The following is a 26,946-nucleotide window of genomic DNA, read 5'->3' as shown; positions in this document are numbered from 1 at the left end:
TATCCCTGTCTGATTGACTGTTAGGTTGGGGTTGTGGACTGCACTTACCCAACTTGGGGTACATTATCTCTATTACCGTAGGTGATGGTGCTGTGGCTGTGCTCTGCACTATCTATCTGGTCCTGTCTTTTTCTCTGCCAGCTTATTTATCTTAGCTTCTAACTCTTGAATTTGATGTGTTTAAGTATCTATGTGTCCTCTGTAGCAGGTGAGTATTATTACATAGGCTTTCTTCGTTTTGTTTTCATTCTGAATATCCCCACATTTCTTCTGTCTGTCAGGTGAGTCTTTTTTCTTTTATTAAGAAATCCAAACTAATAATGTCCAGTATAAAATATCTTTCAATGGAAAGGGTTAACTCCACTACAGGTTTGTAAGAAGGTCTGGCGTCATTACGTGACTTCGGGTATCCATCTGAAAATATTACCCCAAGTCTTTGTGCTTTCAAAGCTTGATAAGAAATTAGGAATCCGTTAAAATAGCAGAAATTATTGGTAAAGTTGTCAAAATAAAACTTTCTCAGCGGGAAAGGCAGCATTTTAGATTAAACTCCAATTTCTCTACACACCCAATTCAAATACGTGCCAACGAGTTTTTCATTGATTTAAAGCGAGACCACACATTTTAATAGCTATTTTGTTTACAGAAATCCAATTTCCACGCAAGCTATATACATTCCAGCATTTTGTTTTTTTATGGTCCCGTTCACTGAGCAAATCTTGTGTTTTATTTTCTCTCGGCACAAAATCTAAACTTCGGTGCCAGTCCATCTTTTTAAGAATCCTGTAATTCCCAGTTTTTTCTTTCTGTGCTGAGTTCACATAGCTTAGATCGTTTCCCCCTTTTGAATCTGAACTTAATAATTTTTTGATGACCTTACTTCAGTCCATAGTTAAACATCTTTGTTTCTCTTCCTCGGCACAAAGTGTTGTCGCGTTTAACTCATAAGTTTTTATATTTCAACCAATATCCTTTTCACAGCCAATTTAAATCTCGTTTCTTCAAATTAGGTTTTGTATTTTGATGATCTTCCTCCAGTCCATTTTGCTCAACATCTTTGTTTCTCTGCAGCTTTCAAGGTCAAATTTCTATCTTTTGATAAAAACAGACTGTCCTTTGTAAATTCAATTTGATATCCAACATTTTTCTTTTCTTTTATTAATTTTCCATTTATCTCAGCTCGCATTTTATCCCACTGGCCAGTTTTCCTAGGATCCTGGGGTCCCACCCCACGGTTTAGGTTGTATTCCTTCTTGTTTGCACCGCACACGATCAATACCAGCTTCACTGTGTGATTACCACGTCATGCTTCAGGACATACACCTTATATTTCCCATAACGATCGCTGGGGTCCACTCCCCATGCGGTTGCATTCCTTCTTTCTCAGGCATACACCTATCCCACCCTTGGTTTTCAACCATCTGTGGTTTGTTATAAGTTGTCCGACAGCTGACCCCTTCAAATTCTTCATACAAATTAGTTCCTTCCCCGTAAATGCTACAGCTGCATGTGGTAAAAAACATGCTCACTACCATTTAGCAGTCACGTGATCCAGGTCGGAAGGTCTGCATCCGGTTCATGACGCCAAATGTTGGGTTTAAAAAGGAGGCTTCTCTTCTTCCACGTGGACTAACTGATATAGTTCATCGACACCTCACCTTTCTCCCACTGTATAACGACCACGGAAGTGAACACACGAAATCCCAGGATCAACTCGCTTTTATTACGAGCAATTACAAGGGAAGGTTCAGTCGTGGAACCTCCGAAATACAAGAGTTTTCAAGCATAACTTATACAGGTTTTGGAGAGGAGCTGTCCTCCTGCAAAATCATCGATAGGTCTATTGATATCAGCGGAGTTACATTGATTTGTCGACTCTTATCCGACGGTCTCTGAGTGGTAAATGCAACAGTCCATCTCTCATCATTGTTTTGTTCCATTTTTCCCTCTACCCCAGTCTATCCGACGGTTAGAGTGGCTGTACTTGCTTATTTATCTCTTCCTCATGGACGTAAAAAAACTGCTGACCGGCTGTTTAAGTATTACAGAGATTACGGATTCAGTTCAATGCGTTATACATTTGCGCTGTACCTACATAAGCAAGTGTTACCTACGTAGCAATTATAAGTTCAAGACCTTCATCATAATTCTGAGCTCCTATTTGCAACCTTATAATTTATCCCTTGAAGGGGTCGATGCAAAGCCTCCATCATTGTTCCCCATGAGTCCTCTAATTGTTTGGTGAGACGTTTATTCTCTCTGCTTAGATCTTCTTTTTAAATCTCAAGATTTCCTAATTGTTTACATTGCAGCCCCTACGTGAATTGCATTGATACTCTGCTGTTGCATTACTGCAGTAGCTGAGGCAAATTGACTCTGCAAATTCACAATTTTCTGTTTAATGTCTGAATCTATTTTCTGCAATTCTTCATTCTTAGCCGAATTCTTTTTTCCAGTTCTGATATTTTATCCCCTAATTCTTTCTTGACCTTTGATTGACGTCCTGCGAAGTACGAAGCTGCACAGGTGACTAGACTCATCGCCTTACCCAGCTTCCATTTCTTAGCTTTAATCTGTTCATCAATAAAAGTGACCGTATCCTTAAGGGATACATTCGGATTCTTCCCTAGGCAATCTAGCAACAGTGTCTGCACTTGCGTTTTGTCACATATTTTTTCTAACTTTTTCTGATACTCTTCCAAGAGACACTCCTCCGGCATCTGAAAATTAAATATTTTTAAGTAAGCTTCCTTAATGAAGATAACAGTCACTAGCAGTTGACGTAAATCAACCTTACACAAGATTTGATCTGCCTTGCATCTGCTGGTGACACACAAGAACTTGTTTTCAAATAGACAGAAAAAATTAAAAGAGTTCCCAATTAACTTGATTATTGAGTATATTGCATTTTGTTCAATATCTCTTTGTTTTGTTCCTTCGTGGTCGCCAGATGTAGTTTTTAACCAATGAGCAGCTTTTTGCCGCTTTGCTAACTATAGCAATTCAGCTATTTCCAGGGTATATACTTAATTCAAACTGGGAGACTCTTGTTCACATCATACCAAATACTTTTAATACAGGTATAGTGAGTAAAAACAGTGTTTTATCAAGTAAATTACATTCTGTTACAAAAGTAATACTTAACAAATTATAGTCTCAGCCTAATTCTCGATAGCGTCCTCTCGAGCTGACCGTGGTGCCGACTCCTTATCTCCTGTTCGCTTGATTCGCACTGCCTTCTGAGTAGAAGAGCTGTTACTTTATACCATTTTTCTCCCATTCAAAAGCTGTGAAAATTTACAGCTGTTGTAGCCTTACAGTAGATCATATTATCTACTGCCTTTGACTTTCCATGTTATCTCTATCTCCCTCCCTCTCTGTGGCAGGAATCAGTTCTCTGAGAACAATTATACAGACCATGGTCACACAGAATTCATTACTGAGCTTGGCTTTACAAAAATATGACTAGAACTGGTACGCAATGTATACCTTTATGTTATTGATTAATAATTTTGGCCTTGATCTTTCTATTTCTAAATGAAGCTTTATCAGCAGTTACAAAAATGGATAAAATAATAATGACTCAATTTTAAAATTTTGCTTTGTTCATGTTTGTAAATGTATATGTGTGGTTATGTCGAAATGTTTGTTTATGTTGAGGTGTAAGTGTGTGTGAGTTTTCGTGTAACATTGTGTTCACATGTAAGTGTGTGTGTGTGTGTGTTTTGTGTTAGTTTGTGTTTGGATTTATAGGCATGTCCATGCTTGTGTAAGTGTGTTGAGGTATGTGTTTTCCAATAAGTGTATGGTTATGTCTCAATGTTGTTCATGTTTGGTGAGTGTTTGTGTGTGTGTGTTTTGTGTAAATCTGTATTTGATTTGATGCATTTGTTTACGAGTGTGTGTGTGTTTTGTGCAAGTCTGTGTGTGGATTGACGTGTGTATTTACCTGTGTGTAAGTCTGTTTCTGTGTTTTGTGTAAGTGTGTGTGTGGATTGATGTGTGTGTAAGTGTGTTTTTGCAAGTGTGTGTGTGGGTAGATGTGTGTGTTTATGTGTGTGTAAGTGTGTATAAATGTGTTTTGTGTAAGTGTGTGTGCGTGGAATAATGTGTGTGTTTATGTGTGTGTAAGTGTGTGTGTGCTTTGTGTAAATGTGTGTGTAGATTGATGTATGTGTTGATATGTTTGTAAATGTGTGTAAGTGTGTTTTTTGTAAGTGTGTGTCTGGATTGATATGTGTGTCTATGCTTGTGTAAGTGCGTAAAAGATTCCGTTGTGTTAGTGTACGTTTCGATTGACGTGTATTATTGTTTTGTTCAAAGTTTCAGAGAGTACCAATAACTGGATTTGACAATGGTGGTTTTCATTAGATTCTAGTTATGTATAATATTATGTTTCAGGTTGTTAGTATGTCTTCATATGTAAGTCTTTGTGCGTTCATGTGTAATTGTGCACTTACACAAAAACACAAACATATACAAAATCATCAAAACACTTACATGTGAACACACACAAACTCACTTTCACATGTATTCTCCTCCGCTCTGTGTAAATGTGTTCTGTGTGAGGCGCAATGTGATATCAGCCGAACGAATGCAACAATTCAACCGATGGGCTTCAGCAACATCAGGGACACAACTGTGAGAAACTCGGAGAGGATTCAGTCACCAGTTTAGACATGGCCCATTAGAATTCTACATGTTAGTTTACAATTAACAGGGACTGTTGCACCCCCAAGCCTATTTAAAAATATTATGTGGAATAAATAGTTATTTCAGAATATAATACTCATATGGCAAATTTAAAATTTTTAGATCATGGGTTAGAATGTACGATGGCAACTTAGTGCATTAAAAAGAGAGTGGTTCACTTCCCATCTCCCTGCGGGAGTGGCAGTGGGGGTTACATGAATTATACGTTTCCCTTTCTCCTCTCGCTGGTGCGTGTGAGAGGTATAGTGAGTTAAAATTACCATTTACTCCCTCTCAGCTGAAGTTACCTTCAGGAATCCTGTAATGAGAGAACTCCACGCAGTTCCTAACTCATGCTGTATCTGAGCTGGGAGCGCTGGCTGTACAAGCCTTGGGACCGAGATCCGCAAACACCCTACTTCAGATAAACAGCCCTCACATTGGCCAAAATAGGAAACATAATTAATTGAGTGGCTGTGTGTTTAACTCACGATGGAAGAAAAGCCTTTTATTGTTTTTTATTTAAGAACTGAAATGCAATCGAGACATTCTCATTGACAAGAATGACTAAGAAAGCAATAAAGGAAGGAAAGATAGATTACAAAGGTAAACTTGCGCAAAACATGAAAACGGATAGTAAAAGCTTTTACCGATATGTAAAACGGAAAAGAGTGACTAAAGTAAATGTTGGTCCCTTAGAAGATGAGAAAGGGGATTTAATAATGGGAAATGTAGAAATTGCTGAGAGCTTAAACAATTATTTTGCTTCGGTCTTCACAGTGGAAGACACAAAAACCATGCCAGAAATTGCTGGTCAAAGGAATGTGGGAAGGGAGGACCTTGAGACAATCACTATCACTAGGGGGGTAGTGCTGGACAGGCTAATGGGACTCAAGGTAGAAAAGTCCCCCGGTCCTGATGAAATGCATCGCAGGGATAAAGAGATGGCAGAAGTTATAGCAGATGCATTCGTTAAAATCCACCAAAACTCTCTGGACTCTGGGGAGGTACCAGCGGATTGGAAAGCAGCTAATGTAACACCTCTGTTTAAAAAAGAGGGCAGGCAAAAGGCAGGTAACTAAAGGCCGGTTAGTTTAACATCTGTAGTGGGGAAAATGCTTGAAACTATCATTAAGGAAGAAAGAGCGGGATATCTAGATTGGAATAGTGCAATCAAGCAGACGCAGCATGGATTCATGAAGGGGAAATCATGTTTAACTAATTTACTGGAATTCTTTGAGGATATAACGAGCATGGTGGATACAGGTGTACCGATGGAGGTGCTGTATTCAGATTTTCAAAAGGCATTCGATTAGGTGCCACACAAAAGGTTACTGCAGAAGATAAAGGCACGTGGAGTCAGAGGAAAAGTATTAGCATGGATAGAGAATTGGCTGGCAAACAGAAAGCAGAGAATCGCGATAAATGGGTCCTTTTTGGGTTGGAAATCGGTGGTTAGTGGTGTGCCACAGGGATCGGGGCTGGGACTACAACTGTTTACAATATATATAGATGACCTGGAAGAGGGGACAGAGTATAGTGTAACAAAATTTGCAGATGACACAAAGATTAGTGGGAAAACGGGTTGTGCAGAGGACACAGAGAGGCTGCAAAGAAATTTAGATTGGTTAGAGAATGGGCTAAGATTTGGCAGATGGAATACAATGTCGGAAAGTGTGAGGTCATGCATCTTGAGGGAAAAAAAAACAGCAAAAGGGAACATTGTTTGAATGGGGAGAAATTATAACATGCTGCGATGCAGAGGGACCTGGGGGTCCTTGTGCATGAAACTCTTTTAGGAGCAAACAAAAAACATTAACCCGTGCCCCCCGATCTGGGGGAAACACCAACATTTACAAGGTTTATTTTTGGCACAAAAATATATTTTTTCTCCAAGTGCCCCCTATAAAAGGGGAGGGGGACACTAAAAGCACCGGCAATTAAAACAAATTAACTTAAAAATATGAAATCAAGTTAAAATTTGGTTGCCGGGCGTGATGATGCACTCCAGTCCCTCCGGTGCCCATCTCTTGCAGAAGGCCACGAGCGTACCGGTGGACACCGCATGCTCCATCTCCAGGGACACCCTTGACCGGATGTATGCGCGGAAGAGAGGCAGGCAGTCTGGCTGAACGACCCCCTCGATCGCCTGCTGCCTGGACCGGCTGAGGGCCCCCTTGGCCGTGCCCAGGAGCAGTCCTACGAGGAGGCCTTCGGACCTACCCGCTCCCCTCCGCACAGGGTGCCCGAAGATCAGGAGTGTGGGACTGAAGTGCAGCCAGAATTTCAGGAGCAGCTCCTTTAAATAACAAAACAGGGGCAGCAACCTCGTGCACTCAATAAAAACATGGAACACGGACTCTTCCAGACCGCAGAAATTGCAGGCGGCCTGGGAGCCCGTGAACCGGCTTAAAAATTTATTGCACGGCACTGCTCCGTGCATCACCCTCCAGGCCAAGTCCCCGGCAAATAGTGGGAGGACCCCTGCGTAGAGTGCCCTCCATCGGGGACCCCCGCCTCCTCTGGACGGCAAGATGGTACGCCATGGCGTGTCCAGACGGCAGGCAAGGATGGCAAAGTTGAGAGTGTGCAGCAGCAGCCCGTACAGGAAACCCCTCCGCGCAGAACTGAAAGGCACGGAGGGGATTTCCACGAGGCGGCTCAAGTTGTGAGGCGTCGGCCCCCGAGGGAGGTTCCGGGGTTTGGCGCCGATGAGGAATTCCGTCCGGACGGGGGTCAGTTCGGATGGGATCTCCCCGCGTGCTTGAGCCTCCTCGATGCACCTAATGGTGTCGGGGCCCAGAGCTGTTTTTATCGACTCGATGGCATCAGCCGCGCGGCGGACGTTGGCGGAATTTAGGCGCCGCGCCAGCGTGTCTGGCACCATCCAACCCGCTCCTCCGCCATCGAGCAGGTCCCTGACCCTGGTCACCTCACCAGCCAAAGCACGCTCATCCGATCGCCACCTAAAACCTCGGTCGTGGAGGTACGGATTCCCGAGCAGCGGCTCCTGCAGGACGGCCGCCACTCCAGCCGGTGGAGAGCTCCGCTTGGTGGAGACTTTGTTCCAGACCCTGATGAGTTCCTTGTAAAAGACAGGCAGCTCCCGGAGGGCGGTCCTGACGACCCCCACACTCACAAACAGGAGCTGCGTGTCGTAGTTGCGGCCATGCTGCTGGCGGAAGAAAGACATCGCCAGAGCACACCACCTGGGAGGGGGGTCAACGTAAAGGTATCTCTGCAGGGTCTGAAGATGGAAAGTCGCGAGCTGGGCGCTGACGCACACCAACAACTGACCGCCCTCCCCAAGCGGGAGACTCAAGACCGTGGCAGAGACCCAGTGCTTCCTGTTGTTCCAGAAGAAGTCCACCAGCTTCTTCTGTATCTTGGCGACAAACTCAGGTGGAGGGGTCAAAGTGACCAGCCGGTACCACAACATGGCGGCCACAAGCTGGTTTATGACTAGCGCTCGACCCCTGCAGGACAGCACTCGGAGCAGTCCTGTCCAGCGCCCTAGGCGAGCGGCGACCTTGGCCCCCAGCTCTTGCCAGTTCGCCACCCACACTTCCTCGTCGGGGCTAAGGTAGACTCCCAGATTGAGGAGATGGGTCGTGCTCCAGGCAAAAGGCGTGAGCTCCTCCGGCAGGGAGTCCACCCGCCACTGACCCACCAGGAGTCCGGAACATTTCTCCCAGTTGATTCTGGCGGAGGATGCGGCTGAGTAAATCTCCTGGCACTCACACATCCTCCGCAGGTCAGCGGGATCCTCTACCGTGAGGAGCACGTCATCGGCGTAAGCCGAGAGGACGACCTCCACGCCCGGCCCTTGCAGAGCCAGTCCCGTCAACCTCGTCCGCAGGAGGCGCAGGAAAGTCTGCACGCAGACGGCATATAAATGGCCGGACATGGGGCATCCCTGGCGCACCCCTCTCCCAAAGCGAAGGGGCGCCGTCAAGGACCCGTTAACATTAATCAGACACTCTGCGGCGGCGTATAAAAGTCGGATCCAGGCGACGAAATGCATCCCAAACCCGAAAGCGCGCAGAGTTCCAAGCAGATAGTCGTCATTCACCCTGTCGAACGCCTTCTCTTGGTCGAGGGATAGGAAGGCGACCGGCAGACCAGCCTCCTGGGGAATAATGGATGAGGTCCCGGACCAGATGGATGTTATCGTGGATTGTCCGGCCCGGGACCGTGTAGGACTGGTCGGGTTGGATCATGTGGTCCAGCACGGCACCAAGGCGAACAGACATCGCCCTGGCGATGATTATGTAGTCCGTGCTGAGGAGGGATACTGGGCGCCAGATATTAAGGAGGCGGAGATCGCCCTTCTTATGGAGCAGGACAATGACTGCCCTGCGCCAACAGAGGGGCATCTCCCCGGTCACCAGACTTTCCCACAGGACCCGCGCGTAGTCGCCCCCCAGGACTTCCCAGAACGCCCTGTGGAACTCCACGGTCAGCCCGTCCAGACCCGGGGATATTCCCCTCGAGAGCCGGTCGAGGGCGCCGGTCAGCTCCGCCAGGATTAGCGGAGCTTCCAGATTTTCGGCGCCCTCCGGGCTGACCTTCGGCAGGTCCTCCCACAAAACTCTATGCACTTCTTCGCTGGACGGCTCCAGAGAGAACAGGGCCCCGTAATATTCAATGGCCCTGTTGTTGACGTCCTCCGGATCCGAGACGAGAGAGCCGTCGTCGGCCAGCAGCGTCAAGAGCTGCTTACGGACACTCTGTCTTTTTTCCAGCGAGTAGAAGAAAGGCGGAGCCGCGGTCCAGATCCCGCAGGAACTGGATCTGTGACCTCACGAACACGTCTCGGGACCCTACGAGCTGCAGGTCCTTCAGCGTGTCCTTCTTCGCTTCGTACACCGTCCGCAGGGCCGGGTCCCCGACGACTTGCTCCAGGTCGAGCACCTCCTTTTCTAGATGCCCGACCCTGGCCGCCCGCCTCTTGGTCGACCCCCTCGCGTACTCTTGATAGAAGACGCGGACGTGAGCCTTGCCCACGTCCCACCATAGCCTCAAGGAGGGGACGCCCCCCTGCTTCCTTCTCCAGTCGGCCCAGAAACGACGGAACGAGTCCTGGAACCGCACGTCCTCCAGCAGCTGGTTGTTAAAATGCCAGTACGCGGACCCCGTCCTCGCGCGGAGCGAAGCCAGCTCTGCCCGCAGCAGGTGGTGGTCCAAACAGGGTACCTGCCGCATGGAGGCTGCCGGGACGCAGGAAACGTACGCCCAAGACAGGTAAAGGCGGTCGACTGTGGACCATCCAACTCCAGGCCTCACCCAAGTAAAGGCGCTGGAGTCTGGGTGGAGATTTCGCCAGACGTCCACCAAGTCGAAGGACCCGACCAGGTCCCACAACTTCTCCATCGCCGTCATGCTCTGCGGGGCACCGGAGGGGTCCCTGGCCTCGAGGGTGCAGTTAAAATCCCCCCCGAGGACAATGCAGTCGCCGACGTCGACGGAGCCAAGAAGAGCGGACACCTCTTCGAAGAAGCGCGTTTGCTGCGGGCCGGGCTGAGGGTCGTACACGTTCACGAGGTGGAGCGGCACGCCCCCAGGCGAACCGTTCCGTGCAGCAAGCGGCCTGGCACGGGCTCCTCGACCCCCAAGATCTCCGGCTGAAAATGCGGGGCCAGCAAGATGGCCACCCCACTAGAAGTGGCAGTGAGGTGGCTCATGCGGACCTCTCCTTGCCATTCCAGGATCCACGTGGCTTCGTCTCCCGGAACGGTGTGGGTTTCTTGCAGGAAGCACGCTGCATATTTCCCCTCCTGCAGGAGCGAAAAATTGTTAAATCTACGTCGTGCCTCTCTGCTGCCGTTGATGTTGAGGCTGGCTATGGTTATCTTCATGACTAGAGCATAGTGCAACCTCTACCTAACCTATTGTGGGGGGTGGGAGTGGAGTCGTTTGTTGACCTCCACTCCTTCAGCAGCCCAGTGAGGAAACTTTTGAGCCGGCGCAGCTCAAGGCCTTGCGCCTTTGATAAGGGCCCGCCCACGGCCATGGTTTTAGCGGCGGCGCGGACGGAAGCGATGAGCAGCCCCGGCTCAGACCATCTTTCCCGGGCCAGATGGGTTCGGTTGCGGCGACCCTGGCGCTGGACCAAAAAGTCCCGGAGTTCCTCGACGGGAATGAGGGGGGATTCAGCGGCGGTCACGAGGAGATCTACCGCCTCACTGGCGATGGACTCGAGATCTTCACCCGCGTCCTCCACCGAGTCCCCGTCCTCCTCCGGGAGGTCGCCGCTAGCAGCCGGCTCGTCGACCGCACGAGGTATGGCAAACGGCCCGGCCGCTCCATCTGGCCCTGGCTCTGCCCCAATCCCACCCCAGGATCGTCGGCAGAGGAGTCCCCACTGAGCTCTTTTAAAATTGGTACTGGGTCGGGAACCAACAGCGGAAGGGTTTCCTCCTCCGCCCCAGGAACCGCGGAACACGGAGAGACCTGGTCAAAGTAATGTTCCAGGTCCTCCAAGTACCCCAGCTCCAAAGTAGGTGGCGAAGGTTGTTGTTCTTCCCCCTCCCCGCCGCCACCCCCCGGCCCAGCGTGTACAGAATCGTTAAAATTAATCCATTTTCAGTTTCTTCCGGGCCGAGCGACTCTAGGGGGCAGATAATTAATACCTGGGCGGGCTCAGGTTCGGACTGTTCGGCCCCGCCTGCCTCAGTCCCGGGGACGCTCGACCCGGCGGCTACGCATTCCACCGCTGGCCCGTCGCCCCCCTCGTCAGGCAGATCATTCACACCATCCCCGGGAGGCAGAGGCCGGGCAGCCTCGACTGCCTCACCCTCCCCGGGGACAGATTCCTCACGCCTGCAGCGCAATTTGGGGGCGCTGGTGGGGGACGCGGGACACGCGGCGGGCACCGACTCCTCCGCGGAGGGATGTTGTTCCCCCTCCGCCTCATTGGAGCGGCGCCTCCTTTTGTTCCTGGGAGGGCGTGGAGGCAGGGAGACCTCCATGTCTGCCGAGGCCTCCCGCTCCACCCACCCCCTTTTTCTTTTCTTGCCCGCGCCCGAGCGCCTCTGTGATACTGGTCAAGGGCTCAGGCACGGGCTCAGGGCATCCCGCGCTCGCCGGTGACGGGGTTGGCCCGAGCGCGGTAAACAGATTGTCTGGCGCACTGTGGGGTCCCGCCTCTAGATGTTTCGCCTTCTTCCGTGCCTTCTTTCCGGTCGGACGCTGTCCCTCCCCCCCCGCCGGAGGCCGTGAAAACAATGGCCTCCGACGATGCCCGCGCACCTACGGCTCCCGGCACGTGGACGCTACTAGGGGGAGGGGTGGCGGCGGCGCAAGCCTTGGCCACCCTCGGTGGTTTGGCGGCTTTGGAGGCGGGGCAGTTCTTGCGAACGTGCCCCACATCACTGCAGGCATGGCACCGCAAGCCGTTCGACGTCCAGAAGACGTGGTAGGCAGTCCAATCGTGCACCACATTGAAATTGCCCTCCGTCGTCTCCTCCCGCGCCAGCCGGACAAAGAGCTGGCGGCGGAAGGAGAACACATGGCGCAGGCTGTTCTCCCTGAGGCCGAGCGGTATAGGGTTGATCCCCGACCTTACCTCCCCCATTTGGTGTAGATGAGGGAGGAGGAGCTCAGCGGGATCAAAGGGCGGGACGTTTGAAATGATGACCCTCTGCGCGGTGGCCTCGAGAGGGTCCTCCGGCAGGAACACCCCGCCCACCATGAGCCCCTTTTCAATGGCCAGGGACATCGCCCGCTCTGACCCCAGGAAGAACACGGCCTTCCCAGACATCTTGGAGACTTCGACAATGGCCGAGGGGCCGACTACCCCAGCCATCGCCCGCACGCACTCCTCAATGCTCATTGCGGGTTTAGTGTAGCCCTTGACCCCGTGTTTTTTAGTTATCAGTCTGAATGGTGGCAGGGCAGAAGGAGGCGCAGGAGGTGCCGTGGATGTGGATGCCACCTGCGCATAAGTCCTAGCTGGCCCTGCCACCGGCGTGGATGGGGTCGCCATCACGGGGTCCCTTTCAGGGCTACACCCACCCCAAAGTCACATGCCTTAATTGTCTTAAGTGGCCTCGTTTAAATATTTAACAGCGGGAGCTCTGAAAGAGGCACTCCTCTCCCCTAGTTGGCATTTGGGGAGGGGCCTTGCTCCCTCTGCTCAGTTGTCTAAATTGTTCTTGTCTTTTTTTTTTCCAATTGGGAGGAAGGGCTCTCAGAGAGAGAGGGGAGAGACAGAGAGAGAGATAGAGTGAGGGGTTGTGGGAAAGAGGGAGGCTGCAAGGGCAGATCTCCCCTCACAGTAATGGGTGGGTGCACTCCCCAGATGGCAAACAAAACAGTCTTTGGGGTTGACTTCGGGTGGGGCAGAAGATGTCTTCACCTGGGGCAGCTGGAGCCACACAGGTACACACTCCCAACGATGTTAATTAGGGTGATTTAGTTTCTTCAGCCTGGTAGCTCCAGCTATCCCAGGCTAGGCAATGGGGGAGGGGTGCTTCAGTGGTGTGTGGGCCTAGCTGTAGTCAAGACCCCCACATACACTTCCACACACACACACACCCCCCGCGATGTTCTGGCCCTCGATTGGTCATCTTTCCTCCCCCCACCGATACAACAAAGTCTTTTTGGTGAATGCACCAAAACACACCCACCTTTGGCTGAAGAAGTCTTTCCCTCCTTCCACATTGGCAAGTTGTTGTTCTTTTTCCCCCCTCTCTCCAAATCTTTGTTGAAATAATGAAGGTGTTGCAGTCTTCTGCTCTCCTCCTCTCACTCTAGATGAATGGTAATGAAGCCCCTTCCTTCCTCCAGTTCCTGGGCTGGTCTCAGGGCTCACTCCAGGCCTTCCAGACGGGAGCTAAAGCAGGGAGTTTCTTCTCTCACAGCAGCTAGGCTCCAAGTGCATAGGCCACGCCTCCAAAGCTCCACCATTGGTCCTTGTGCATGAAACTCTTTTTGGGAGTAAACAAAAAACATTAAACCGTAACCTCCCCCCGATCTGGGGGAAATACCACACATTTACAGGCCCTTTTATTTTTTTGTGGTATTTTTTGGGGGGGTTTTTTGGGCACAGAAACATATTTTTTTCCAAGTGCCCCCTATAAAAGGGGAGGGGGACACTAAAAGCACCGGCAATTAATGTTAGTTTGCAGGTGCAACAGGTAATCAGGAAGGCGAATGGAATGTTGACCTTCATTGCCAGAGAGATGGAGTACAATAGCAGGGAGGTCCTTCTGCAACTGTATAGGGTATTGGTGAGGCCGCACCTGGAGTACTGCGTGCAGTTTTGGTCACCTTACTTAAGGAAGGATATACTAGCTTTGGAGGGGGTACAGAGACGATTCACGAGGCTGATTCAGGAGATGAGAGGGTTACCTTATGATGATAGACTGAGTAGACTGGGTCTTTACTCGTTGAAATTCAGAAGGATGAGGGATGATCGATAGAAACATTTAAAACAATGAAAGGCATAGACAAAATAGAGGCAGAGAGGTTGTTTCCACTGGTCGGGGAGACTAGAACTAGGGGGCCCAGCCTCAAAATACGGGGGAGCCAATTTAAAACTCAGTTGAGAAGGAATTTCTTCTCCCACAGAGTTGTGAATCTGTGGAATTTACTGCAAAGGGGAGGAATTGAGGATAGCTCATTGAATGTATTCAATTCACAGAAAGATAGATTTTTAACCAATAAGGGAGTTAAGGGTTATGGGGAGCGGGCGGGTAAGTGGAGCTGAGTCCACGGCCAGATCAGCCATGATCTTGTTGAATGGCGGAGCAGGCTCGAGATGCAAGATGCCCTACTTCTGTTACTAATTCTTATGTTCTTATGTTCTTATGAAGGTGTCCATCAGAACAAGGGAAATGCTTTACCACTGGATTTATTGACGGTTCTGTTGGTGATTATCAATGGGATCGCTTCATGTCCCACCACACAGGAGTGAGAGGCGCCGCTCGCCCACTCCTCGGCTGCAATGGATAGCAGGCTGTACATGAAGAAGGAGCTGCTGCCGTTCTCCGCCATCAACTCGGTGTTCATGGAGTTGCCGGAATCCACGGGCTTGTCATTGACGGTCCATTTGATGAAGATCTCTCGGGGGGGAAACCTCTCACTAAGCAGGTGAGGCTGACCAACCTCTGAGCAGAGACTTCTTCTGCTGAGGGCAGGAGGACAGACACGGCCGCTTCCCGCGGATCTTTCGCTGTAGAACAGTTACAACAAAGGCCAATGAACTGGTTAGTTCCAGAGACAATGGGGGAATTTCAACCCAATACAGCGGGCGCATTTTGGGCGTGGTGGTTGTTAAATTGGTAAAAATTAGAATCCCTACCTCAACTCGCTCACTTCCGGTTGTAATATTATATTTCAGTAATATATTTAAATGAGACTTGAATCCTCTATTTTAACCACCATTTGGTGTTTAACAGTCGCTGGTCCGGTTTGACACACTTTGTAAATCTCAGCAGTTACAGCAAGGTGGAGATTGCTGCTCCCAGGTGGTAATTGCCCTTACACCTACCTCCTGAATCCAGGGTCCCTGCCTAACCCACCCCCCGCGATCCGCGACCTCCTCACTCGGCTTCCAATCCTCCCGTTTTCACTGGTGGCCTGTGAGATCAACGCCCACAACTCGCCTTCCTCATTTAAATTCAGCCAATTTCCGGTGGTTAGATGTGAGAGAAATGGACACTGCGTTTAATTTTTTACGCTTTTCCTTTTCCCCTCTGTTGCCTCTCTGGTTTTCCATCCCTTATCCGAGGGAATGTAATCTTTCTCTCTGAAATCTTGAAGCATTGGACTGGAAAATGACAAAGAATTTAATGCACAGAACGATGAGATTTGGCTAACTGGTCTATGCCGGTGTTTATGATCCACACAAGCCTCCTACGAGCCCACTTCATCTAAACCTAATAATATACCCTTCTATTTTTTTCTCGCTCATGGACTTATCCAGTTTCCCCTAAAATACATAATGTCAGGTCCCAGAGTGCTGAGTTGGTGGATTTACCAACCTGAATGATCAGAGTAGCCATTAAACACTTTATATAATCAATTGGCCCTTGCACACGCATCGAAATTGTCGCAGTGTCTCAATTATTGCAACAATTTCCCCGCTCACCCTTTTCCTTGTGGATGGAATCTCTGAGAGGAGTCGACATATCCTGATGGCTCACCACGCAGTAGAACCTATCCCCACTCAGCCAGTCTTCTGTCGAGATGTTTAAGTTGCTGATCACACTGTTGGGATCCTCTCCGGGATGGACGGCAATCTCTGATTTCAAAGTCTCGTTTTTTCGGGTCCAGGTCACGGTGAGCCCGTAAGGAACGTCAGACACGACGTACGTTAAGGTCACCGTGGCCTCCAGTAAAACCTGTTCCAGTGACGGTGGGCGAAGAGTGATTTTTAATCGCTGCATGGGACATCCACTGCGAAACAGGAATGAAAGTAAGGAAAAGCCGCATCTTCAGAATCAGGACACCAATAATTAGCCTTAACTCTTTCAAGGGGAATAACTCACTTTTGAGATATCAACCTCTCGCTATTGCTTGAACACTTTCGTTATGGAAGGGCAATGAATTGGCAACGATTCTGGGAGGTCTGTAATATTTCCTGTGTATTTGAGCCAGAGCCACCTGTAATGGGCTGTGAAGCAAATACCTGGCCTACAATGGGAATACATTGGGACACAATTGTGATAGGCACTGAATGGCGCTCTCCCTGCAATCCCTTGCTCCTTTACGCCCGTCTATAGATTCTTGCACCCAAACGCATCTCCACTGCGTATAATAGCTGATGCCCGAATATCCCCAAGTTCAAGAGGTCGACACCAGCATTATACTGGTTCAAAACCAGTGTCAAATTAATTGCAGGATTTATGGGACAACAGGAAGCAAAGTTAAGTTTCTAGTCTTTTGCTGCTATTTTTGTTGCGATGAAAATGTGCAGGAACCAGTCACATCCCACGTCAGAGGAGAAGTGCAAGGTCCGGAGAATGGAGTTGCAAGGAATCTTTTGTGGTGGGGCATCATTTGTAATGAGGTGAGGTAGTTTGTTAATATCTGTAATTACTGAACATTTATCATGTCTGGTGAGAGAGATTCAGAAAGCACTATGACCTCAGGGCATTAATATCAACATAGGAATAGGAGAAGGCCATTCAGCCCATCCATCCTGTCCCGCCATCCAGTTAGATCATGGCTGATCAACACTCAACACCATCTTCACGCCTTGGCTATGTAACCCATGATAACCTTGCCGAACAAAAATCTATCAATCTCAGTTTTCAACTTTTCAATAGAAAGCAAGTGTCAGCAGCTTTTGGGGAGGGAAATCCCGACTTGCACTATTCTTCCTTTGAGAAATTCCTTTCTGACATCACCTGTGCACGGCCTAACTCTAATGTTAAGGTTCTGCTACTTGTTCTGGACTCTCCCATCAAACTAAATCAATGTTTCTATATCAACTCGATCAATTCCATTTATCAACTTAAACACGTCAATTGGATCATCTCTTAACGTTCCATACTCGCCACCTGATCATTTTACATTATTAGCCCCGGTATAATTCGGGTAAACATGCAGTTTAGCACCTCCACGTATATCCTTCCTCAGGTGCAGAGCCCAGAATTGGGCTCAGTACTCTGAATAGGGTAGATGCCCATTCTTGCAGTGGGTTCCTGGACAGTTAGCAGTAAAGGATTCCAGACTCCTATTGCCGTTGCGTATATGATCAGCCAACTCAGGATATACCTTAGACTAAGGACACGTCACTCACTGCCTGACACCAGAGCAAGGGGAAAACTTCTTTGGCGAGGTTAATAAATCCTGAGCAATGAGGAATCCTGAACCAGAAGATCGTGGGTTGAAGTCCCACTCCAGATATTTGATCACAATATGTAAGCAGAGTCTCTCAGTGCAGTGCTGGGGGCCTGGTGCATTGTCGGAGGTGCCGTATTTCGGATCATGTGTTAAACCAAGAATCCATCTAGCCTCTCAGGTGGAGGTAAAAGTTCCCCTGGAATTATTTCAATGAAAAGCAGAGGAGTTCTCCCTTGTGGCCTGTGAATATTAATCCCTCAAGAAATAACACTAAACAAAAAAAATGGTCGTTATCACACTGCTGTTTGTGGGAGCTTGCTGTGCACTAGGTGACTGCCGCACTTTGTACATTACAACTGTGACCACATTTCACAACTTAATTCATTGCCTGGCAAGCGCTTTGGTTCAGTCTGTGGTCGCTGAAGGCGCTGTATAAAGTCAAAATTGTATCGCAAGAATACACAAACTGCATGATTGGGAATTAGGAATATTCCTCTGTTTCTACTAATTTCAATTAAAGTCCTGACTGAGATCAGCGCTCAGAATGGTCTGGAACCTCCCTGGATTGTGCCTCTTACCCTGAGATCTGCTGAAGTTACGGCTTTGTGTGCCCCCTTCATGAGTGACCTGGCAGGTGTCGACCGAGCCGGTGAACCATTCCCTGGCGGGGAGTGTCAGCCGACTGGCCGTCAAAACGTTTCCGTTCATCTCAAAGGCGGGAGAGGTGATGAAGCCCGAATCCAGGAGTTGTCCACTCTTCAGCCAATTCATGGTCAGTGACTTTGGCCTTAATTCGATGATTGAACACATGGCGCTTGCATATCTGCTGCTGATGATTTGTTCAGTGGAACATGGCAAGAGGAGAACAATTGGAGGAACAATGATCCGTTCACGACGTTCACGAGAAGGCATTTTATTGACATTGCTTGCAAAATAAATGATTAAGAAATGCAAAGTGTCCTTATATTTTAACAAGTTCTTTGCTGTCAGATTCACACCAACCTGGCATTTGCAGAGAGCAAAATTGTGCACAGTATACTCAGTGTAATATGCAGACCAGAACTGTGCATAATATTCTAAGTGCGATATGGGGATCAGAACCATGCACAGTATTCTAAGTGTGATATGGAGACCAGAGCTGTGCATACTATTCTAAGTACGATATGGAGACCAGAACTTTACACAGTATTCTAAGTATGAGATGGAAACCAGAATTGTAAACAATATTCTAAATGTGATAAGGAAACTAGAACTGTGCACAGTATTCTAAGTATTATATGGAGACCAGAACTATGCACAGTACTCTAAGTGTTGTCTAACCAAGTTTCTATACAAGTTCAACATAACTTCTCACCTTATCACAGATTGCCCTGTATCCCACATCATTAACCTGACATTGTGATGTTCCACACCGACACATCACGTCGAACCTCGCAGCAGATTGTGCTGCTCCCCACCTCCGACTCGGTGATGGTTAACTGGCTGCTCAGGGTGCAGGTTCAATTATTTTTGAGCAATGACGGGTAGGTCTTCAATCCAGTGGTGATCGGCTCTTTATCTTCCTTCCAGAAAAGGCTGATGATGTCAGGGGAGTAGTCCATCACCAAACAGCCCTACGTGATGGAGCCATCGGTGCTGGGTTGTTCACAGGAGGAGAGCAGGGCGCAGAGGGTGGGGGGAGACGGTGTTACTGGGAAGGAATGGCCCATTGAACAAGTTAGACTCTGTAATCCGTGCTTACAAAAGAAATAAACAAATCGAAATTTGATTGCAGAATAAACTAATTCCACCATTTCTCCATCAAAGACTACACGGGCATTTGAGCTTCTGTCAGTTCTATCGTAAGCACCTGTCAATGCGCTGGTCAGGAACGCACCTCTCTATCACCGAGCTCTATCACATTACACAACAAGAACCTTTACACAACTCGTCAATAAAGAAGCCTTCATTGGATCATACAATAGCAGAACAGAGACGTTTTTCCTGTTATTTCGGCCTGCATTTATTTCTCAATCAGCACCATTTCTTGTCCTTTATTTAATTGCAGTTTGGGAAAATTTGCTCTGTGCACGTTGCCTGCGGTGTATCCGTACAAAGCAACAGTGACTGCACTTCAAAGTAACAGCGGAATTCCGGCTTAGGACGTTATCAAAAAACCCTGCAAACTTGCCTACCACATAATTCAACAGGTAGCGTTTCCATAGTCTAGTTTCTAAGATGCAAGTTGTAAATGAACCGCGATTGAGTCGAATTTCTTCCTTATTTTCTCAGCATTTGAGGGAGAGCGATGTCCTTCAGCGAACTGTGATCTGAGCTCTATTCCATCCTATTATATGCATGTCTCTTGAGTAGCCTGCTTCCTGCAACTCAATTAATAATCCGAATAAAATACCATTCCAAAATCCGGTTAATTTGAAGTTACTCCTTAAATGGCCCGTTTCAATTCCCATTGTTGTTCTTGTTATATAAAAATGACATCGACTTGGTTACAGGGAATACAATTTCGAAGTTCAAAAATGATGCAAAACCTGGCAACGTAGCCAATAGTGAGCATGATAGCAGCAGACTCCATGAGGAGACAGATGGACCAGTGAAATAGGCTGGGACATGGCAATTGCAATTCAATGCGAATCATTGAGAAGCAATGCACATTGGGTGGAAGTTGGAGAGGCATATAATCTAAATAGTATTGTTTTGAGCGGATGCACGAATAGAGAGATCTGGATGTACATATTCACAAATCTTTGAAGAGGGCAGGGCAAACTGGTAAGGCTGTTAGGAAAGCGTATGGGATACTTGACTTTGTAAATGGGGCATTGAATACAAAAACAAGGCGGTTATGCTAAACATACAGATCACGTGTTAGGCCTCAGCTGGACTATTGCTTACAATTTTGTCACCACAATGTAGGAAGGATGTCAAGCCCTTGGGGAGTGTAGAGGGGAGGCTTTTACCTGGATGATGCCAGGGATGGGGTCTTCAGTTATGCGGAGAGATTGGAGAAGCTGGAATATTCTCCTTAGAGCAGAGGTTAAGAGGAGACCTAAGAGAGATATTCAACATTATGTCAGGTTAAGTATACTAAGTCGGGAGAAAATGTTCCGCTGGAAAGTAGGTGGGTAACCAAATGTCGCAGTTTTAAAATAATTGTGAAAAGATCAGAAGGTGAAATTCAGGTGATTTTATTCACACAGAGGTTTGCTAATTTTAGGAATGCTCCAGGCAGTATCTCCTGTACGTCAGGAGGACTCATTTGCACGTTTACAATGTAAACTCTGGGGAGTTGGACTAAATTGGACAGCTCTTTCAGAGCCGGCACAGGCACGATGCCTGAATGGCCTCTTCCAATGCTGTGTGATGCTATGAGTCTACACAAGTCAGTGGGAATAGTTCTTCTAGATTTCATGGAAGGAAACACTTCATATTTTGGACACCTCTACCAGATCTATTTTTATTGTTCGTTATAATGAAAGAGAATATTTAAAATAAAGGGATCTTATAAATCTGACGCAAATTGATCAATCGCTTGCTGTTAGAAAAGCTTAAATTCATTGCGAATGATGACTTATTGCAGGTTGACTCTCTCTCTTTAAATGTTTCACAGAATTGCAGCTCAGTGACTGTGTGCCTTGTGTTGTGACCCAGGCCAATAGCTGCATCTCCTCACAGTTTGTCGCTGCCTTTAACCTTCACAGGAAGAATTGGACAACGTAATTTTTCTAAACATGAGGTCCCCATGATGGTTATTTGAAGTGGGAGTCTCGATATTCTCTATTTTAATTGTGGAAATAACTTGTAACCTCCCATCAGATCAGAACAGGCGCTGCTTTCTGGAGCGTTATTCACTTCCTGAAACTGTTTGTTCTGAAAGTGAGCTGAGGATCAGGCCAATCATGTTCTTTAGTAATCTGATGCTCAAAATGTTCAAACATTAATAACTCATAAAAAATTGGGCATTTTTTCAGAAAGAATATAAACATCAAAGAATGTGCGCTTTTTAATCTGTGCAATGGGACGAATTATTGTATATATCTGGCACGAGCAGTTTATCTGCTATCTGTTAGACGCAGATAACGGTGCCTAGAACATTGCCTGACCAAGCACTCTCAGGTCAGACACAGCACGGATAAGAGAGCAAAGCTCCCGCTATGCTGCCGTGTGGGTCAGGACAGGTATAGCAAGTGTTGCACACAGAGTAATATGTTATCTATACTATCCCGTCAAACATTCCCAGCTCAGGTACTGCAGAGATGTGCTACGAAATGTCTCCCCATAAAATGCGTTATCAAATTTACCGATTAATTCAGCACAATTATTACGAGTACAATGAAAATCTTCCAATACACTGTCCCATTAAAGCGCACCACCCCTCCAAAGCTCTGATTAAATAGAAGACATTCTATATTGAAGGACCCAATTAAGTTCCACGTCCTTGTAAAGAAAAGGTTAAATACTGATTAAAGCTATCTCTGCAATGTCCCATCATGCACTGCCAGGTAAGATAACGCACGGGTTAGTTGCAGAGTAAAGCAGTCATATCAAACACTGTCAGGGCAGGTACAACCGGGTTAGAAACTGATTAAAGCCTCTTCGACTGTCTCCTCGTGGTGTTTCGGAACTGCTCCTTCTGACTGTCACAATCTGGGTTACTGATCTCATTTCTACGGCGAATCCTCAACCTTAAAGTCAATCTTTCACGTTTCTCACAGATACCAATTTCTTAAATAACTGAATTAAATGACACTCCCCGCAATACAGGATCACAACCCAGAAGGTTTACAACCCGTCAGGAGGACTCCTGATGCTCACACAGTGAGCAGGCGCACAGAAACAGAACAGACACAAACGGTGCAAGAAGGGTGCTCTAGGCAGAGAGAGACCAGTTCAATCTGTTAATTTCAATGAAGATGTTAGATTTCTAGTTTATTTCTTGTCAATTTCCAACCACCTCAACGCTGCAGATTCTTTGAAATTAATCTGATATTAATTTGAGAGACTCTTCAACATCCAGCCATTTCCCCATCTCTGTCAACTATCTTGTAAACCGTGTAAAAATTTACTTCCCTGAAAGCAAGTAGCTGGAAATAATTCACATTCCACGGGAATTTGCTGCCCGTCACACGGGACTCGGTGACAGAGTAAGAATGTCACAATCCAGGAGACATATACAGCGATACCTAATCATCCACTGATTTTATATGTTTTCATCAGTAAATATAACCTGTAAAATCATCGCGGCAAAACAGGAAATTAATTCACTAAAATCTGCAGCGACACATTGTCGAACTCAGCACAGCCGAGTTATCAATGCATTGTTTTCTAAATTAATTCATGAATGAATTAAACATTATCTCCAACGCTTGAAATTTTGCAATAATTGTAATACTGACCAGTATGCAACACAATTGTAAGTGCTCGCTTATGTTTTAATGAATTAGCACTGATGTTACATTCTAATTTAATGTTCATGTTAGCTGAATATTGAAAATAATCTGAGTGCCATTCTGGCCCTTCCTCCTCAGAAGCATACCTACCTGGAACTTTTGAAATTAAATTAACGTGCTTGAATTTCAGCCATACAAATAGAAGTAATTATTAAACTTTTTAAAACCTTTTCTGCCTGATAACTTGTGATATATTATGGTTTACTTAACTTACCACAACAATTAATCAATATTAAAATATTAAGCTGCATATTAATACATGACTACTCTGAAATATACCTTATTTTTACTTAAATGGAATCAAATTTGAATAATTGACAATAATCACGCAGTTCTACTATTGTCCCGTTCTCGACCGACACCTTTTTAAACTCTGCATGTTTCTAATATAGCATAAACTGCGTCTATTTGCAGAGAGCATTTCACATTATGGATTTGGGTGTGGACTAATTTAAATAGTTCTCTGTCCAGCCAGGGTCACAACTCCGATGGGCTGTAAACCGCTTGTTTACTAATGCTGGAATCTCGAGCTGAAATATTCTCCTCAATCTTAAACCCCAAAAATGGTTTTATTAATTAAAATCCATCCTTGCAGTTTGCAGTCAGTAGCAGAGCCTCCACTACTTAATAACACAGACAATCTTTTAAAGTTCATAGAAACATAGAAAATAGCTGCAGGAGTAGGCCATTAGGCCCTTCGAGCCTGCACCGCCATTCAATGAGTTCCTGGCTGAAGACTCCAGTTATTCACAAAATGCCCGTAAGTTAATGATTAAATATATTCTGCTACTTCTTGAAAATAGTTTCCAGAATGGTCAGTGTAAAACTAGAGGATAACAATTCATTCAGACCATCTGGGGCACTGAAACTGAATGTGCAAATGGAGGAGAGACTTTGTTCATCAATTTAATATTAATAAAAATTAAACATAGCTCTCAGATATGGTTTGTGCTTTGTCTACCTTCTATTCCGCATACAGCAGCGTTTTGGGAGATAGGATTTTGTTTCAAATACAAAGTAAGATGAACCTTTTGTAAGTAAATTAATCTGCTTGAATTTCAATGGATTACTTGCTGTCTCCAGCCATACGCATTCGGAATCTGCCTTGAATTTCAATATAATTACTTGAACAATTCTTTGACTGCCAGCGATGCCTGTCTCTCAGCTTTTGTTCTTGCAAAGTGTTCAAGGTTAACTTAGTGATAATTCTATCAAACAACACACAATATTGATTCAATAACAAATTTCGGCTACACAGTGAGAATGTCATACCCCGGCAGATAGATTAAATTGACAAAATGCAATTTGCAACACGGCTTTAAGTTATAATTAATTGCACTCAGTCATTCATCTGTGTAAAGAGGAGGTAGCAAGTAATTGAACTCCCGACTCAAACTGAACACAGCGGTGGAATCAGTATGTTGTTAATGAAATAATTGCAGGCATAATTAATAACTGTATCCAGCCTCTAAAAGTTTCTGCTTCCCTTAATGGTGCCCAGTGTACAGCAGGATTTTTGAAGGCGAATAATATTCAGAACATGAACATTGGACAAATAGCATATTTTAATAACATTCGGTGATATTATTGCATTATAATCGGTTGGTTAATAGTAATTTAATTCAACTACAACCTGAATAAGTTAATTATGTAGATGGCAACTAGTTACATTTCACATATTAATATACCAGCATCGTCAAAATAGATTAATAGTTGAATATATAATTATCACTTCAATAATTGTGATGTTAAAATACCTTTCAATGACTTCTGATGTCTAAACCCGTCCTGTTCTTTGCCTACCTACTGTTTAAAAACAGTTTCAAAATACATATCTTGTTTGGATTCGATCAGAAACCTGCTGCTGCCCGCTGTCACCGATATTAAACATTGTAGAAACGCCAAACAGCTTCACTAATTCTAGGTATTCTGAGTAACACAGGCACAAACTCTCCTCAGCAGATCAATACTAAATCACATCGCTGAGGGGCGGAATCCATCGACAGAACCTTTCATGGAGCAGATCCGTAATTCTATAAACCCTTTCAGCAGAATCAAATGTATCATTGCAAAAAAATCTCATTACACAATCACCGAACCCGCCTCACACTGAGATATCTAATGATTGAATTCAACAGAAATATAAAATACTGACAGAGAATTGTGATTCGACGGATTATGTTAAATACGTTAATTTTGATATTATAGCGTATTTCAATAATAATTGGTGATATTACTACGTTATAATAATGTTAATTTAAATGTGTTCCAGCTGGAAATATGTTAATTTTTCAGTTCTTAATTACAGCTCACGTATTGAATCTGATCATTTGGGAACATTCGGTCAGTAGATGACAATGTAATTTTCATGAAAAAACTAAAAGTCCTTTAGGTTATTTACTGATCGCTAAGCTTTCTGTTTTGTGCCTACAATGTTCTTTTAAACACATTCAAACACAATGTTTGCATTCGATCAGAAAAACTGCAGCAATCAGAGGTCACCAAGATTAAACATTGCAGAAACGTCAAACAGTGTAATAATCATAAAGTATTTAAAGTAACCTAGACACACAGTCTCGGCAGCAAATAAATACCAAATCACATCAACAACATTTTCTGTGGAGAAACAGTTGAATTCTATAATCACTTTGCAGCAGAATCACATTGATAATTGCAAAAAATCTCAAAACAAAATCCACCGAACCCAAGTTTCAGTGAACGAAATAATTATTAAAATAAACAAAAATATAAAATAAAGACACAAATAAAAGTGTTACTGAATCAGTGAATGCTCCTTACCTGCAGTCACCGTCACCATGGTCCCTTGTCCCCAGTAGCCCATTGCGTAACACAGTGAGACACGTTGTGTCAAATACTCAGGCGGACTGTTAACTGTAAAATACAGAGATTAAATTCCACCCAGCTCTAAAAACCCGATTCTGACTGTCGTAAGAGTGAATCAGCGAGATATTTCATTTTGTAGCGTTCATTATATTTACAAAAATGATTGGAATACTTCTCAAGCATCTGTGCATGTTCAACATGGCAATCAATATTAATAAAGAAGAAAACTGTTATACATTTAAATATATATATATATATATATATATATAACTTATTTCTAATTATTTTTATTTAAGCCTCAGTTCCTTCGACGCTCCTGGCGTGGTAATGGTCGCAGGTTTTAGCAAACTCCCTGTCTGGGGTATTTGTATGGAGAGCTCACTCTGTATTGCACCGTGACCCACTCCCGTAGTCCTTCCTTGCACAGTAATAGATGGTGGTGTCTTCGCTCCTCTTGTTCTTTATGTCCAACATGAAGATGTTGTTTGAAGTGTCTTTGGATGCAGTAAATCGGCTGTCGATCCCTGGGACGTTATTCTTGCTCGATGGAGTGTAGTAGTAAACCAGCCACTCCAGCCCCTGACCGGGAACCTGGCGGACCCAGTTCATGCCATAGCCGCCAAAATCGAACCCGCTGGTTTACAGGTCAGTCTCAGGGAGACTCAGGAAATCCTGGTCTTTGCCTCGGGCTGAGTCAACACCACATCCGACTGGACACCTGTAAAAATAATCAAAATATCCCGAGGATCAATCCTCGGGAAATGATTCCTGACTCTGTAAAATTTCAGAGAGAGACTCGCACTGAGACAGTAACAATGAGATAATTGGACAATAAAAACTACTCACGGGAAAGTAAAGCCAGCAACAGAACGAAAGCAATCGCCGACCTCATCCTCCTGGCAATGTGTGGTGACTGGTTCCAGCAAGAACTCACTGAGCAAACCCACTCCCAGACTGTTGTATTGCGCTCCCAGTGGCCGGCAGCTAAATACCTGGGAGATGGGGGCGAGGTTAAAGGCGCCACCCATTGCTTCCCTGATAGAAGCGGTTTCTGGATCCACGTCACTCCTTCCACATCACCAACAGAATGGACTCACATCTGGACTGTAAATTAAATCCCTTTATTCCTCACTCTTTCACAGGGGATGTAAATCTTTGAGATTGAATTACA

General features: G+C 46.0%; 2 pseudogenes; both read right to left on the bottom strand.

The window, feature by feature from the left end:
* Positions 1-1,629: 1,629 nt before the first annotated feature.
* LOC139235462 (Ig heavy chain C region-like) lies at positions 1,630-18,399 on the bottom strand (annotated as a pseudogene).
* Positions 18,400-18,986: 587 nt separating this feature from the next.
* LOC139235461 (Ig heavy chain V region-like) lies at positions 18,987-26,667 on the bottom strand (annotated as a pseudogene).
* Positions 26,668-26,946: the final 279 nt, after the last annotated feature.

The sequence above is a fragment of the Pristiophorus japonicus genome, chromosome 23 (genome assembly GCF_044704955.1).
Source record: "Pristiophorus japonicus isolate sPriJap1 chromosome 23, sPriJap1.hap1, whole genome shotgun sequence".
Lineage (NCBI taxonomy): Eukaryota > Metazoa > Chordata > Chondrichthyes > Pristiophoridae > Pristiophorus > Pristiophorus japonicus.
The sequence above is the reverse complement of the archived record's forward strand: the minus strand, read 5'-3'. Positions and strand labels throughout refer to the sequence as shown.